Source organism: Lactuca serriola, chromosome 6 (genome assembly GCF_051521515.1).
Source record: "Lactuca serriola cultivar US96UC23 chromosome 6, Lser_US96UC23_V15, whole genome shotgun sequence".
Classification (NCBI taxonomy): domain Eukaryota; kingdom Viridiplantae; phylum Streptophyta; class Magnoliopsida; order Asterales; family Asteraceae; genus Lactuca; species Lactuca serriola.
In genome coordinates this window covers 163,229,345-163,246,007 of record NC_136413.1, presented here as the reverse complement: position 1 = coordinate 163,246,007, position 16,663 = coordinate 163,229,345, and positions in this window count along the sequence as shown.

Sequence of the window (16,663 nt, the reverse complement as noted above, 5' to 3'; positions counted from 1 at the left end):
CAACACGTCGTATTGAGGTTGCCAACACGCCAAGTTCAAATGGAAAAACATGCTTAAGGAAATAAATCACATACCTGGGAATCAGGATGTTACAGCGGAGTATCTTCCCAGTGAATGCCTATGCACCATCATGCACTCTGACTTCCCCTGTGTGGCTTTCTTCTAAAAGTGATTGCCCTTCGGGTGGGTGATGCACTTTAGCTATGGTATTAGGTATCCCTTTTTGTATAATTGTGTGTCCCTTACAGCGAACTGTGGGACCTTGACCTAGACCTTCCTAGCCTATACGAGATCATCTAGGAGGACCGCATGTAGGAGGTAGTCTATAAAGGGTCTGGTCCAATCTGAAGTTGTTGTTATAACATCATTTTTCTTGTTGTTGATGCTTCTCTATGGGAGAATCTCAACTAAGACTTCCTTGGTTAGATGATCAAAAGATGTTAAGGCCAGTTTGCATAAAGCATCGGCCCTCGTGTTTTCTCCCTGGGGGATTTGTTTGATTGATAAGCTTTTGAATGATCGTGATAACTCTCACACTTTGTCCAAGTACCTTTGCATTCTTTGGTCTTTGGCTTCGTATGTTCCATTCATCTGATTGGTGATGAGGAGGGAATCATTGAGGACTGCAAGGCGTTTTGCTCCGACTTCTCGGGCTATTCGGAAGCCTGCTATAAGTGCTTCGTACTCAACCTCATTGTTGGAGTCCTGGAAGTTGAATCACAAGGCATACACAATTTCATCACCGTTGGGGTTCTTAAGAGTTAGTACTTCCCCAAACCTTTCCTTGCTTGCAGACCCGTCAGTGTATAGTTCACAAATGTCTCAGCTTGCCTCCGGCTCTGAGGGATCTATTGGAATGGCGGTTGGCACATCTTTGATTGTGTCGGGAATGTCGACTGAGAAGTCTGCCAAAGCTTGTGCCTTGATGTTGGTGTATGGGCGATAGTCTATGTCATGTTCGCCTAGCTCAATCGCCCATTTTTCTAGGCATCCCAATTTCTCTGGTCTCAACAAGATTTGTTTTATTGGGTAACTAGTCAGGACCTCAATCTTGTGGGATTGGAAGCAGCGCTTGAGACACCTGGCTGCATAGATTAACGCGAGCACCAGTTTCTCTAAGATCGAGTAGTTGAGCTCAGGTCCTTGTAATTCTTTGCTTACGAAACATATTAGTAATTGTTTCTTTCCCCCTCGATGGCTAGTACCGATGAGATGGTCTCGTCGGATGCAGGCAAGTACATTTGCAAAGTTTCTCCTTGTAGGGGGCTCTCCATGGCTGGGAGCTGGTGTAAAGCTTCTTTTAGGAGGCCTTCCTGGGAGTAAACTTTTAGTGTGGCCAGAGTGAATCTATCGTAACACGCTCTTATTGACTCTCCTCCATTTTGCTTGCACGCCATAATTGGGTTTGCATCTCCATTACCCCTCTTTAATTGCATGAAATTATTGAGGAAGAGGTACCTTAGTTTCTCAAAGCTCGAGATGTCGGCGGGTCGTAGTGCCTCAAACCATTTTCCTGTATTTCTCGATAGTATGCTGGGGAAGTACGTGTAAGTGCACCACTTATCCATTCTCAATGACGTCATCGTCCACTCATAAGTGTCGATATGCTCGTCCAAATCGATGGTGCCATCGTACTTTGGGATGTTCAGTATCATTTCTGAGTGTGGAATATCGTATTGAAAGAGTTTCTGACATAAAGCAGAGTTGGTACTCCTTACTTGGTTTCCCATGTATGGATATGGAAATCCACCATACATCATAGGTTGTTGGGCGTAATATGGATTGATGTACGTTTGATTGTACATCACCGTGTGAGATCCCCAAATTTCTTGACCTGAAAATACCAATTTAGTTTATGCTTTTAAAATGAAACCAGAGTAATCTTCCAAAAGGTGTTGTGAAATTTGTTCCCAAAACAAAATATAATAAAATTTTATCAAAGCAGTTCTTAAAGAAATGTATTTTCATTATATAACAAAACCTCAGGATGTCATGTTCCGATACAGACCAAAAGCACAAAATAGTACATCATAGGCCTTAAAACAGTTATTTACAACTACTTGCCTATAATCCAAAAATCCCTCTTCATCATCCAAACTAGGCTCTGGGTCCACTACCTGTAATATAAAAAGCTGAGTGGGTCAGGTTTGGGAGCCTGGTGAGCATATAGGGTTTTCAACCCACAAATAATAAATTTATTGATTTCATTAACCAACAATAAATTTATTAATTTCATCAACCAACAATAACCATGATTACCCGTTCCCGTTGTCCTCACTTTACGTCCCTAAACACCTATCACAAGGGACCTAGCATAAGGATCATCATCGGGATGGACACTACTGCTAAGGGGAATCCTCAGACATACATGTCCTTAAGGCAACCATTAGGGGGATGGAGTACACCAACGAACATATATTTCACCGACACCTACATGTTGCGATCCTACTAGCGTTCCATCGGACTGTCTAGAAAGGTCTGTGGTCGTCATCTATACTCCGCTAGATGACTACAATAACAACAACAACAACATCGATGCCTTTGATCATTTTAACACACATCAACTATTTCATCTACCCATGTTTTACCCAACATATTTGTAGATAAAAATACATATACAGTTTAAAAATTGTATAAAACATCTATTCAATACCTATCTCAAATAAACAAACAATATAATTACACATAGCACGTATTTTATAGAAAATACTTCATATCTATGTATAAGATGAAAATGACTACACACTCACTTGATTTAACGATAATCGGGCAACACTTCGTTTCTTAAAACGATCGTTTCCGATGAAATCGGGAGCTTTAATGAAAACCGGGTCTTGCGAGGGTTGAGCTTCAAACCGAAAAGATAAATTTCTTGGGGTCTTCGGACACTTTGGGACATTCTTCGGGTGTTAGGTATGATCCTTGGGCTTTGGGGAATGTTGTAATAGTTAAAAAATGGATTTAGGGGGCAAAAAGTATGAAATTTCCAAACTAAACCGAGAGGGTTCGCACCTCCCCTTATATAGGGCGAGGTTTCGGACCGAAGGGGGAAGGGACATGCGTCGGATGCGAGGCCAAGGCACGCGTCAGCAGCGAAGGCGAGGACACGCGTCGGCTTCGGACTAGACATGTTCTCCGGATGACTCACTTGATCGAACATGGGGCGGCTCGCAAGGGAAGGGCGACGTGGCTTGCTTTGGTCATGTCACGGACCGTACACGCGTCTCGCATGTGAAGCTTGTACGTGGCCGAGTCCGAGCCTAGTATGCGAAGCTTCTCGGATTTTGTACCCCAAACTTCAAAAATTCATAACTTTCACATACGAGCTACGTTTTCGACATTCTTTATATGCACGCGTAGGTGAGATTATACTCTACAACTTTCGTTTAGACTCCGTTGGCTAATTTTGACTTTATTTTTAATATTATTATTTTTTACAGATCGGGACAGGAAAATCCGTTAAAAATTCATAACTTCTTCATCCGACGTCCGTTTTCATCTGTCATTTTACCGTTGTACTACTATTGACGAGACCTTCAATTATCGTTTAGGTTGTCTCGGTTAAAAATCACTCGATCCAAAATTCCAGTTTTTAGCTACCTGCTACTAAGCTGAAACTTAGAAAAATCATAACTTCCTCATACGAAGTCGGATTTTGTCACACCCCCAAACCGAAACGGCGTAAACGTTCGGGGGTAGATGACGTCATATTTAGTATCACAACAATTGCATCATGGTATTCAAAGTAAACACAACCATTACACTGAATATATATAAAAAGGCATTTACATCTATTTGATTTATATTTATATACATCAAAAGTAATAGAAAGATAAAGACGTGACTCTATTTGCTCCGTCTTCTCAAAAGTCTGTTGAGGTACCTGTCTACTGATTTACTAAGAATACAAGCGATTTTGAAAAGAGCATCAGCATTAAGCTGGTGAGTTCATAAGCATGTTTTTGTAATGAAATCCTGTTAATGAATCAGTAAAAAAAATTGTACGTTTTCCAAAAAAATCCAATATTTTCTAACATATGTGTATGTTACAGTGTTCCATGAAGTATTAGTTCGTATGCTTGATTACCACCAGATGAAATGTATATTATGGTTTTGAATGTAAAACCCCATTTTTTGTATGAAAACCCAGGATAACACCAGTATGTATATTAGTCTTATTAATTAAAATAAAACCGTGAATTGAAATCCCTGGAATCCTCCAGTTGTATTATGAAATAGTTCTATTAATGAAAATAAAACTAAAGAATAATGAAATCCCATAAACAAAAAGGTTTGTTTATATTATTGTGAGTCGTAAATCATGCTTGATATGACCTAGAGACCTTTAGGACGTTATTCAAATGTGGGATATATGATATTTTCCACCCCAGGATGCCTGCCTAACTGTAGCTAGCAGTTCAGGTGTGGGATTGTCAGTCTCGAATAGATCTATTCACAAATCTCACGCTCTCCCTCCAGGAGAATCTGGCTATACTATGATAGGATATAGTTCAGTACACCAAAGGGTACAATTTTGAAGTAGAGTCCCACAATCCTGTATAATCTAGTTTACATGTAGTTCTGTATTGATCTACTCTATTTAAACCCGTGTGTATACTTTATAGAGCAATAATTATACTTAAATAATTATGTAATAAAATACCCTTGTTACCCGAGAATATCATAAACTAAGTCTATCATAGTTTATATGTTTTACAATATATAAACCATGAATTTGTGATGTTGTATTTTGAAATGCCAAACTATACCTATTATAGTTTGCATGAGTATTATGTATTTGGTTCATGAATTGATCTGAAAACTATGCAATTTGGCAGTAAGTCGAAAACGTCCCTTATGCTCAACATAATACAAAAGGGATAAAGTATCTATATATTTTATGAATTGTGGAAACCGTATGACTATATCCATTGCATCAGTTTTAAGTGTTTTGAAATCCTTTTGTATAAATTCACAAAATCATTTGTGTTTGGCTTGTACTCTCCCCCTGAAAACATTAAAACCATAAAAGTATAGGGGTATGAACTCACAGTTGGTTGCGTGAAATGTCGGACAATGAAACTATAAATGAAGACCCTCGGGTTGATGTACACGACACTTAACGGGATCCTAATAACAATTAAATACATATATGTATTTTATTAGCGAAACCATTATTTATAGTGTTGGAAAAACACTTGCTTTTGGTTTAGGAATGTTATTGGGACTCGATTTAATCGGAGAGAGCGGGTTTTTAGTCAATTTCACCACTTAGAAAGGTTTGCGACCGTGAAAGGGATTACGGCCATGAACTGTTCTTAGCCGTGAATAGTGTAACGCCCGTAGATCCGGGCTAGTCATTTTAAAGATAATAGGGGTCAAAAATGACTTTTCAACAAAATATTATTTAGAATAAATAATCTTAACCAAGTTGTAGAATATGTCACAAGGTTTCCTACATATAAAAAACGCCGAAATCCAAGTTATAACGAAGAAGTTATGGCCCGCCGAAGTTTTACGGCAAAACCGGCACGACACCGGGAGACGTAAATAGTGAATTTATGATGGAGGACTTTTTAGCCTTAGTGATCTAAACGAAAATCGTAGAATATGTTAAACCGAAAAAATCCATAAAAAGAACGCCCAAATATGACTTCGTATGAAGAAGTTATGATTTTTCTAAGATTCGGCTTAGCAGTACACGACCCGAAACTCGAATTTTAGTTCGAGCGGTTTTTGGCTTATGCGACCTAAATGAGAGTTGAAGATCTCATTAATAGAAACTCAACGGTAAAAAGATAGACGAAAACGGAGTTCATATGAAGGAGTTACGAATTCTTCGCGGTCATTTAGCAGTATAATCTCCTCCTACTGTTAAATTTAAGATCGGTAGAGAATTAGCCGACGGAGTCTAAATGAAAGTTGTATATCTTGTTTTTACCTACGCGTGGATGTAAAGAAATTCGAAAACGGAGTTTGTATGCAAAAGTTATGAATTTTTGAAAATTGGCTGATTTCCACCCTGTGTGCGATGCCACGTGTCAGCACCAGGCTTTGCCTTGGTGCCCAAGTAGGCTCACGACGTGAGCATCAAGAAACTCACGACGTGAGTGACCCTCCAGCTTCCTATAAATAGAGATGCCCCCCTCCATTCATTCTCACACCTCCCTTCACTTCCATCTCTCTCTAGAACTTCTCTCTAGCCCCGAAACCCCCCAAAAAGCCTAGGGAACCTCCCTAGCACGAGGCAGAAGCCCCAGAGTGCCTGACGGATCCGAGAAGAAGAGCCTTTCGGCTCGGGAACGCTGCTCCAGCAAAGCCCGGTTTTGCAAAAAACCCGCTGTAAGTGAGCTATGCCTACCCTATCTTTAGTATAACTTATGTTTCAATATAATAATGTTATTAGGACCTTATAATGAGTACTTGGGCTATTATTATGGGTTATATAAGTATTGTTTAACGCTTATATAATAGTAACAATAGCTAAACTATTAATTAGTCTTGGTGAATATTAGACTAAACCCTAGTGGTAATGATACTAGGTTTCGTCGAGGGAAATTGTTTTAAGACAACGAAGTGTTGTCCGAGTACCGAGTCACCACCGTATCAGGTGAGTGCATGGTCCCTTTCATCTTACACATAGATATGAATTATTTTACATAAATTACCTGCTATGTGTGCATATTATCTGAATACTTGTTGTCTATGTTGGATGAGTAATTTTATACATGTTTTAAATGATTTAAAGTGTATATTTATATCTACTAATATGTTGGGATAAAACATGGGTAGATGAAATAGTTGTTGTGTGATGAAATAAAATAAAGAGAGATAGGTGATGATAATCAGGCGAGGATAGATAGGTGATGATGAATCGGTGATGTAGGATACTACAACCTTGTCCGACAATTTGGAGATGTAGTCATCTACCAGAGTATAGATGGCGACCACAGACTATTATAGACAACCCCGTGGAAACACCAGCAGGCTCATAACTTGTAGGTGATGAATTACGAGTTTAGACGATGTTGTAACTACGTATTCATGCGATGATACTCTAACCCCCTTACTATGAATTACGAGTTCATGCGATGTTGTAACTACGTATTCATGCGATGATACCCTAACCCTTGGTGGGCACGTATTGAGGGAGTAATCCCTGAATTAATATTGTCTAGGCGATGTAGGCGATGATCCTTAGGGAAAGTCCTTAGGAACAAACATAAAAGGAGATGTGATGTAAGGAGATGAGAGGTAAAATATGATGTAGGAGACGACCCTTAGGATAAATCCTTAGGGAGGGTACTTAGGAGTAAAGAAGATAATGGGGATGGGTAATTGGATTAATTGTTTGATGATTGAACATAATAATTATATTATTGTGGGTTGAAAACCCTATGTACTCACCAGGTTTCCCAACCTGACCCACTCAGTTTATTTATATCATAGGTTTTGTTATGAAGTCACATTACACTGAGAGATTAAAGAGATGTAGATCACTAGTGTAAATAAATGTAAGTTCTGTTTATGCTTATGTTTTTGTATTGACGATGACATCCCAAACGTTTTAAAATGAATAAAATACGTTTCCTCGAAAATGTTTTGATAATGTATTTAACATGTTTTTCTGGGAACAAATTCCGCAACATTTTTATGAAAATAAGTACTCTGGTTTTTACAAAGCATAAACAAAATCGGTCTTTTCTGGCCGTGAAAATGGGGATGTCACAAACAGCCCCTTGAAGGGTTTACGGTCGTGAACGATGTTCTTGAAGGTTTGAAGATTTGAAGGGTGTACGACCATGAACTCAAGGACAACTATGTTTGAATCGACGAAAAGGTTGGTGTTATATGCTCCCAAACGTGTTTTAAGGTGAGTGGAGTGTTAGATGAAGAGAAAACTTGAGAAATCTAAGGTTTTCGGGTGGGGGTTTTTAGAGAGAGGAAGTGTGTTTATGGTTAGAAAAGTGTAAATGAGGGTATGGGTCACGTATATATAGGGGGCTTCAAGGTCGGTGGTGGGATCCACCAGTCATGAATTGGTTTACGGTCGTGATCGGGTTCATGGTCGTGAACACCACTCAGGCCGATTATCGATGATTTTCGAAGGAAACTCGGGTTTCTCGCGCGATTTTTGGTTCCGAATCTTATATAAATTTCAATTATACAACTTAAATGATTTTCCAAACCATAGGAATTTAACGGAATAAATAAAATATGAATTTATTTAACGGAAAACGGTTAACTTTAACGGAAAAATGTTCGGGTTGCCACATCATCCCCCCGATAGAGGGAATTTTGTCCCGAAATTCAAGCATAGAATACAAATCATGGACTCGGAAAAAGTTGAGGATACTTCTATTTCATATGATCTTCGTGCTCCCAAATGAATTCATGTCCCCGCTTGGTATTCCAGCGGACCTTCACTATCAGTATGTGACTTTATTTCGTTCTTTTGACTTCTCGATCCATGATTTTGACTGGTTCTTCCACAAAATTAAGGTTCTCCTTGATCTCGATCTCATCAACAGGGATCACAAGGGTTTCTTCGGATAAACACTTTTTAAGATTCAAGACGTGGAAGACGGGATGGATATTGCTAAGCTCTTGGGGTAAACGAAGTTTTTATGCTACATGACCGATCCTAGTGAGGATCTCGAATGGTCCTGTGTATCTCGGATTCAGCTTTCCACGCTTTCCGAAGCGTATCATGCCTTTCTAGAGTGAGACCTTCAATATAACACGGTCACCAACCTGGAACTCCAAGGGTTTTCGTCTCTTATCAGCGTAGCTCTTTTGTCTATCTCTTGAAGCCTTTAGTCGTTCCCGAATTTGTACGATCTTTTCTGGGCCAATGAGAGACCTATCAGGAACTTGACCTCTAGCTAACTACGTGTCACCCACCTCAGCCCAGCACAAAGGAGATCTGCACTTACGTCCATAGAGGGCTTCAAACGACGCAACTTTGATGCTAGTGTGATAGCTGTTGTTGTAGGAGAGCTCGACCAAGGGCAAATGTGTGTCCCATTACTTGCCAAAGACTATAACACATGCTCTCAACATGTCTTCCAAGGTCTGAATGGTCCTCTCACTTTGCTTGTCTGTCTGAGGATGGTAAGTTGTGCACATATCCAACTTAGTTCCAAGAGCCTTCTACAGTGACTACCAAAATCTCGAGGTGAATCTGCTATCCCGATCGGAGATAATGGACACGGGTACACCATGCAGACGAACTATCTCTTGGATGTAGATTCGTGTAAGTCTCTCCATCTTGAATGTCTCTTTTATTGGCAGGAAGTGGGCGGATTTAGTCAATCGATCGACAATTACCCAAATGGCATCATACTGTAACATCCCGTTATTTTCTTGTAGAAAGTCAAACATTGTCAAACTAAAGTCAAATAAAATTTTATTCTATCTTCTATAAGTTAGAGTAATGTATTTTATGGGTTTAATCTTAGAATTCAAGTGGAAGACTCGCATGCCTTTTCTTCTTTTCCTTCGGACCGGTAACACTTCGGCCGTGAACGAGGTCGCAAACGGCTTCGGGCCATATATCCTTCAGACCGCAAACGAGGTTCACGGTTGTAAACCCTTCAGACCGTGAACCCCTCGCCATGTATATAGATTTAGTTCATTTTTCCTTCATTTCTCACATCTTCCAGTCAAAAACTCTCAAAAACTCTCTCAAGTATCATCAAGAACACTCCTCTTTCCCTTCAAAATAGTAAGTGATTCATCCTTTGTTACTTGATATCCTTCTTAATTCACAAGAAACTCTTTGATTTCATCCATGAATTCAACACTTTTGGTTTAGATCTTCAAATCATCATCCTTTACGCCAAGAACACCAAGAACACACACTTATTCTTGGGCCGTAAACTCCCTAAGGACTTCCAAAACGTGAGTAACTCTTCTAACATCATGTTATACATTAGAAACACTTGATTCCAACCAAGAAACAAACACCCAAATGCATGATCTTCAAGAGTTCACGGCCGTGAACCCTTCATCCATGGCCGTGAACCCTTCATATGATCTTGAGGTGGCCGTAAACCCTTCATATGATCTTGAGGTGGCCGTAAACTATTCATAAGAACAATTCTTGGCCGTAAACACCCCTACGTCCGTAAACACATATAGTGTGGCCGTGAACTCCTTTCTTTCAATCACAAGTGATTGTAACACTTCATTCCAAGTATTTCCTAACACCTAAGGTTGTTTACCTTACATGATCAGTTGTTATATACACTAATTATACACATATATGTGTCATTATATGGTTAATAGGATCCAATTGTGTTCAAGACGTCACTTGGCATTCTTAGCATCCTATATCGATCTTACATTTGAATCACCCTCCAAAAGGTGAGTTCATACCCCCGTATTTTCATAGTTTTTACTATTTTAAGGGGTGTGGGGAATACTAGTCTAACACAAAGATTTTGTGTTATAAACAAATGGTTTCAAAATATCTTATCAAAATGGATTTTAGATATCATCAAATCAAATGATTTCAAAGATTGTGTTAAAAAGACATCAAGTCACCAAATGTATTTCAATATATTAAACTTCTTTTAAATGATTTTATAAACTTATATTTTTTTTCCCATAAATCATGTTTATATATATATATATATATATATATATATATATATATATATATATATATATATATATATATATATATATAAGGTTTAAAAGACTTAGGACTGATAACTCACTTTGGTTCCTTTTCCTTGTTTGGATGTGGGCCTATAGTATCGGTTATTTGTCCGAATGTCATTTAGATTTTACTTATATATAATTGTATATGTATATAAATATAAAAGCTATTTCATTCAGTTTAGATACCCTTTGTAAGATGTTTAGCAAGGGGTTGCATTCATGAACACTCATTACCAATTCAAAAAAATCATATAAATTATAATAGGTATAATTTATGATTCACAAAACATTAATTCACGATTCAAGTATACTAAAGTACATTGTTTTACAAGAACAAGGGTTTGATTCAAAACAAAAACAAGAGTATACATCTTTCATATACTAATTATGGGGCATACTATCAATCATTCGTTTCAGAATGATTGGGTTTTCATAACTATTGTACATGTAACGTCTATATGCTTTTTATGAGTCATTTGATTCGGGTTGTATAATTCATTTAAACAACATAGTTAAAGTCCTGACATTATAACCAGAATCTCCAGTCGGGGATCGAAACAATATGTGTATAAATCTATATTGGGATTGACAACCCCGCACTCAGACTGCTAGCAACAGTCAGTCATACACGCCTATGAGTGACAGTTGTTATCAACAGTTTTAACGTACTCATAGCGTTGGGTCAGACCATCTAGTCAGTATGGTTATAATAACTCATTAAAAAGATATTAACAACACGTTAGTATATAACTACCTAAACATAAGTATATTTTCAAAGTACTAGCTTACAAGATACAATTTACATTATTACATTACAGTTTACAATAACAGTTGGTGGAACCAGGCACACTCACAGTTTCAAGTTTTACAAAAAGGAATACAAATACAGAACATTGTTATACCATGTAACACCGAAATTTCCAAAACAAAATTTTCATTTAAATTTGTTTATCTCTTTAACACTTTTCATAAAAAAAATCTCATTTTTATTTAAATTACAATACATGACTCTTTTGTTCAATTCAATTGATAAACCAGGATCCTCAAAACATACGCTTCCTCTGGTGTGTATAATCGAGCCGGTGTCGTCCCGTGATCCTCAGAAAACCTGAAACATATAACACAAAACACTGTAAGCACGAAACTTAGTGAGTTCCCCAAAATACCACTCCAACACATATTAGCCACTCAAGGCTATAACTCTGTTAACCCTCCGGTCAGTGTGTCTCAGTGGGACCCTCCAGTCCCAACTCTCTATGGACCCTCTCGCCCTAACTCTATGGACCCAAAGGTCCTAACTCTGATAACTTTGAATCATGCATATCACATATCACAATAAATCTCATAAAATAAATAGCATACAAATACAATGGCACATAACTCTAAACCTAACTATGTGGACCCTCTGGTCCTAGCTCTGTGGACCTTCCGGTCCTAACTCTGATATACACACAACGTAAATCACATAGAAATAATGTAGTGCCACACATCGCATAGATAGCATACAATAACTCTGTCACTTAACTTTGTTACCACTCTAGGTAAAGTATAGTGAGAATACTCACCTCAGATGTCTCGGTAAATCTCTAACTCGGTAGAAATATGGTATAGCCTCCACCTAATCACATAAAGTAAATACTTTCATAAATATAACTCTCGAGACTAGACTTAACCCTCTCCTAGCACCCTCATAAGGGTAAAAGACCAGTTTACCCCTCTATTGACACGAAGACCCTATTGTTGACCAAACCCTCAAAGTCAACGGTCAAACTTTGACCCGACTCGCCGAATGTACTTAGGCGACTCGGTGAGTCTACGCGTGTCCACTATCCCTTTAGTCTCGCATGACACGTCGAGTCTTTCCCCTGTTCAACGGGTTACACCTGGCATGAATCGCGAGGCCACCCCGACTCAACTCGCCGAATCCCATTATGAACTCGGCGAGTTCCGCCTTGAACTCCATTCCTCTATTTCCATCTGACTCACCGAGTCATTCCCCTAACTCGACAAGTTACTCACTAAGTGAACTATGGGAAAACCCTAGCCCTACTCGGCGAGTCTGTTCTTGGGACTCAGCGAGTTCATGCCATGATCAAGCTCAAATGACCTCCCGAGGTCAGATCCGTTCCTCTAACCCATAGATATGGCCTCCTTAAGCAATACAAACACGCAAAGTCTGGATCTTGATGCCCATGCAAAAACCCAATGGCTCAATTTGAAGAAATGGCATCAATATGTCACCCTAAGCCCATATTACCCAATTTCACCCCATAAAGATCAAGGAGTTAAGGTCTCTGGACCTCTTTGGATCCAGATCCGAAGCCTCAACACAAGAAGGGACCAATTGCACCATGATTCACACTCTAAATGGGCTAGAAACCCTAAATGTCAAAGATTAACACCCAAAACTAAAGAAGGATCGAATATATACCTCAATATGAAGTCCTTAGGCTCTAAAATCCACAAAATAGCACCCTCTTCAGCTCCCTCTTGCCTTGGTCACCTTCTTCTTGCAAAAACACCCACACAAGGATCAAAGATGGCCTCTTCTTCCTCACAAACGCTCTAGATCTCTTAGGGTTTCACTCAGGGGTCTGGTAGCCACAATTGGTGGCTATAATCCCCTTTAAATAGGTCTCAAACCCCTGGAATTAGGGCTTCATTAAACAGCGCGGACTCACCGAGTCCACTACTCGACTCGCCGAGTTCGATCATTAACCCGGATAGAATTCGCGACTCTACTCGGTGAGTCTAAGCATCAACTCGCCGAGTCCCTCCAAAATAAAGAATAAATAATGTACCTGGGAATCTGGATGTTACATACCAACAGAATGGTTATATGAGATTAAAACTACTTTTCATATACAGCAAAAAATATAGGATTTTCTAGAACATTTTACATATTCAAGAAACAGAAAACATACTTCCAAACATAAATACTTACGCACTCACTCAACTATATGTTGATACTCTATTTTCAAATTACTTGTACTCTCAGGGAATCAGTAGACAGATACTCTTCGAGCTTTTGAGAAGATGGAGCTATTTTGAGTCATGTGTTCTTCTTTTGTATAACTATTTTGGTTTCAATATACAATGATTGAACACATGTAAATACTTATACTTTTTAAATATAGTGGTTGTTTGTACTTTGATTACTATGATGCATGTGTTGTGATACTACAAATTGATGGGTTTTATACAAACAATCCTATGTGTACATGCAACCCTAGCATTGGATCTATGTTTTCACTATTAGATACACAACATTATGAACACAAAATTAAAACCCTAATCATGATTGCTATTTTTGAAATTAACCAAGAAGGTTAGATTACATACCTCTTGTTGTTATATTGTAATAACAACTTAAATCTTCAAACCCAAAGTCTTGAAAGCGAGCACCACAAGTGTAGTGCCTCTAATGGCTTACAAACACCATAAGCAAGTGGAGAAGGTATAAAGAGAGAGGAGAGAGGTAGAAATTTGTCCTTAGATGCTCTAGGGATCAAGTGCACGAAATCCTAAGGCCTTATGGATCTTTATATAGGGTTGGGATTAGAGTTTCAGTCCTTATCCTTATCTAGTTACTTGCCCATCAAGCAACCATAAGATAAGCCTTGAAAATCCCTATCTCTTGGACCATGGACGATTTTAAGGATATCCTTATCCTTGAATTCGTCCATCCTTTAACAAGGATAACCATTGCCCTATTTTGTAACTATCACATAATTACAATTCAGCCCCTCTAGTTTAATTAATTACATTTGATCACAAAATTAATTCTTAATTAATTATTGACCAGTATTAATTAAACAAATACGATTTCTCCTTTAATATATTATTCTTATAACATATTAATAAATCATAATAACCTCTCTCTCTATTTATTTCTCCAATCAAGTTGTTTTGGTGAAGGCAACCCAAAAGGACCATGCACCATCGGGTCAAGTACATACCAAAATAGTTACGGACTTAGACACTAATCCAACAGTCTCCCACTTGGATAAGTCTAATAACTATTCTGCGTATGACTTCAGATCCTGATCTGCAATCGTAGCTCTCAAAGACGCTGTCACACTCTGATCTTATCAGTAACTATGTCCTTTAGATAAGGGATCATATATTCCTCCATTCTAGATATCGTATGAGATATGATTTCAAATCATTCTCTTTGTATTATATCTCGATTTCCGATTCATGACGACTGACTAATTGAACTGTAACGCCCGTGTTTCTAGGCTTGCCATTTTAGCAATGTAATAGTCTAGGTTAACCATTGTAACCCCAATTTGAAATAATAAAAATGTATTATTTGTGAATTATGTGGATTATGTGATTTATGTGTTTATTTTCTTAATTATTATAATTTAATGAATTAAGAATAAAATAAGCGTCAAAATTAAAGTGTGAGATAAGCCCGATATCTTTGCATAAAGTTGTAGTGGTTGAAACAAGGATTCCGGAGATATAAGGAATGCCAAAATCCGAGTTATAATGAAGAAGTTATGACCTGTCGAAGTTTCGCGACAGAACCGGCACGACGGCGAGTGACGTAAAAATATGAATTTAAGATAGAGCGATGTTTAGCCTTAGCGATCTAAACGAAAGTCGTAGATTTCGTTAAACCGAGAGCGTGCATAAAAGGAACGCCCAAATCTGACTTCGTATGAGGAAGTTATGATTTTTCTAAGTTTTGACTTAGCAGTATGCAGCCCGAATACTCGATTTGAGATCGAGCAGCTTTTAGCCAAAACAATCTAAATGAGAATCGAAGATCTCGTTGTTAGTAGCGAAGCGACGGAAAGATAGGCGAGAACGGACGTCGGACGAAGAAGTTATGATTTAATAACGAAGTTTTCCTGTCCGAGCCTTCTAAAAATAAATAATAAAAATAAAATTCAAAATTAGCCGACGGAGTCTAAATGAAAGTTGTAGAGTATGGTCTGACCTTCGCGTGGATATAAAAAACGTCGAAAACGGAGCTCGTATGCGAAAGTTACGCAATTTAGAAGTTCGACGAGTCAATTACGCCCCGCGTAATTGAGTACGCCCCGCGTACTCAGTCGGATGCAACTTGTCTGACCAATACTCGAGTGCCACCAGTCGACGCACGCAGTGACGTCAAAGTACGCCCCGCGTAACCGAGTACGCCCCGCGTACTGAGTACGCCCTGCGTAATTTGAGATTACGCCCCGCGTAATCCCAGACCCTCAGCCTATAAATAGAACTTGAAATCAGCCATTTTCTCTTGTTCAAACTCTTCCCTCTCTCTAAGTTTTGCCTCGATTTGCGTGCCAATCATATCCCGAAGCCCCGGTATCATTCCCGAGCCCCGAAGCAAGATCCGAAGCCCCGAGGATCCCGAAGAGCGTTATTCCCGAGCCGAAGCCCTGCCCGCGAGGAGCCCGGTTTTTGTGAAGATCTTCCAGATCTACGGAGAGACATTACTTCTGTAAGCCGTAGTGCTGCCCGATCGTCTTCCGATCAAGTGAGTGTATAGTCCCTTTTCAATACGCAATATTATACAAGTAATCGTTAAACGTATTTAAGAATACGGGATGTGAGTGTGTAGTTATTTTCTCTCCAACGCAATATTATGAAGTATTTAATATAAAATACATGCTACGTGTATATATTTTGTGGTTATATGTGTGAATGTATATTCTCTACGAAATATGTGATTTGTGTGTATGCCTCATCTGTTATGTGGAATATGTATTGATTAAAACATGTTATACAGGTTTTTAAACAACGTATAAAAATGTATATTTTTATCTACTAATATGTTGGGTAGAACATGGGTAGATAATTGGTGTGAAATAAACAGATGAGAGGCCTCGGTGTTATTGGTGTTATTCTAGTCATTCAGCAGAGTATGGATGACGACCACAGACTATTCTAGACTGTCCTGTGGAACACTAGCAGGCTCATTACCTGTAGGTGTTGTGAACGACGTGTTCACCGGTGTACTCTATCCCCCACATGGTTGCCT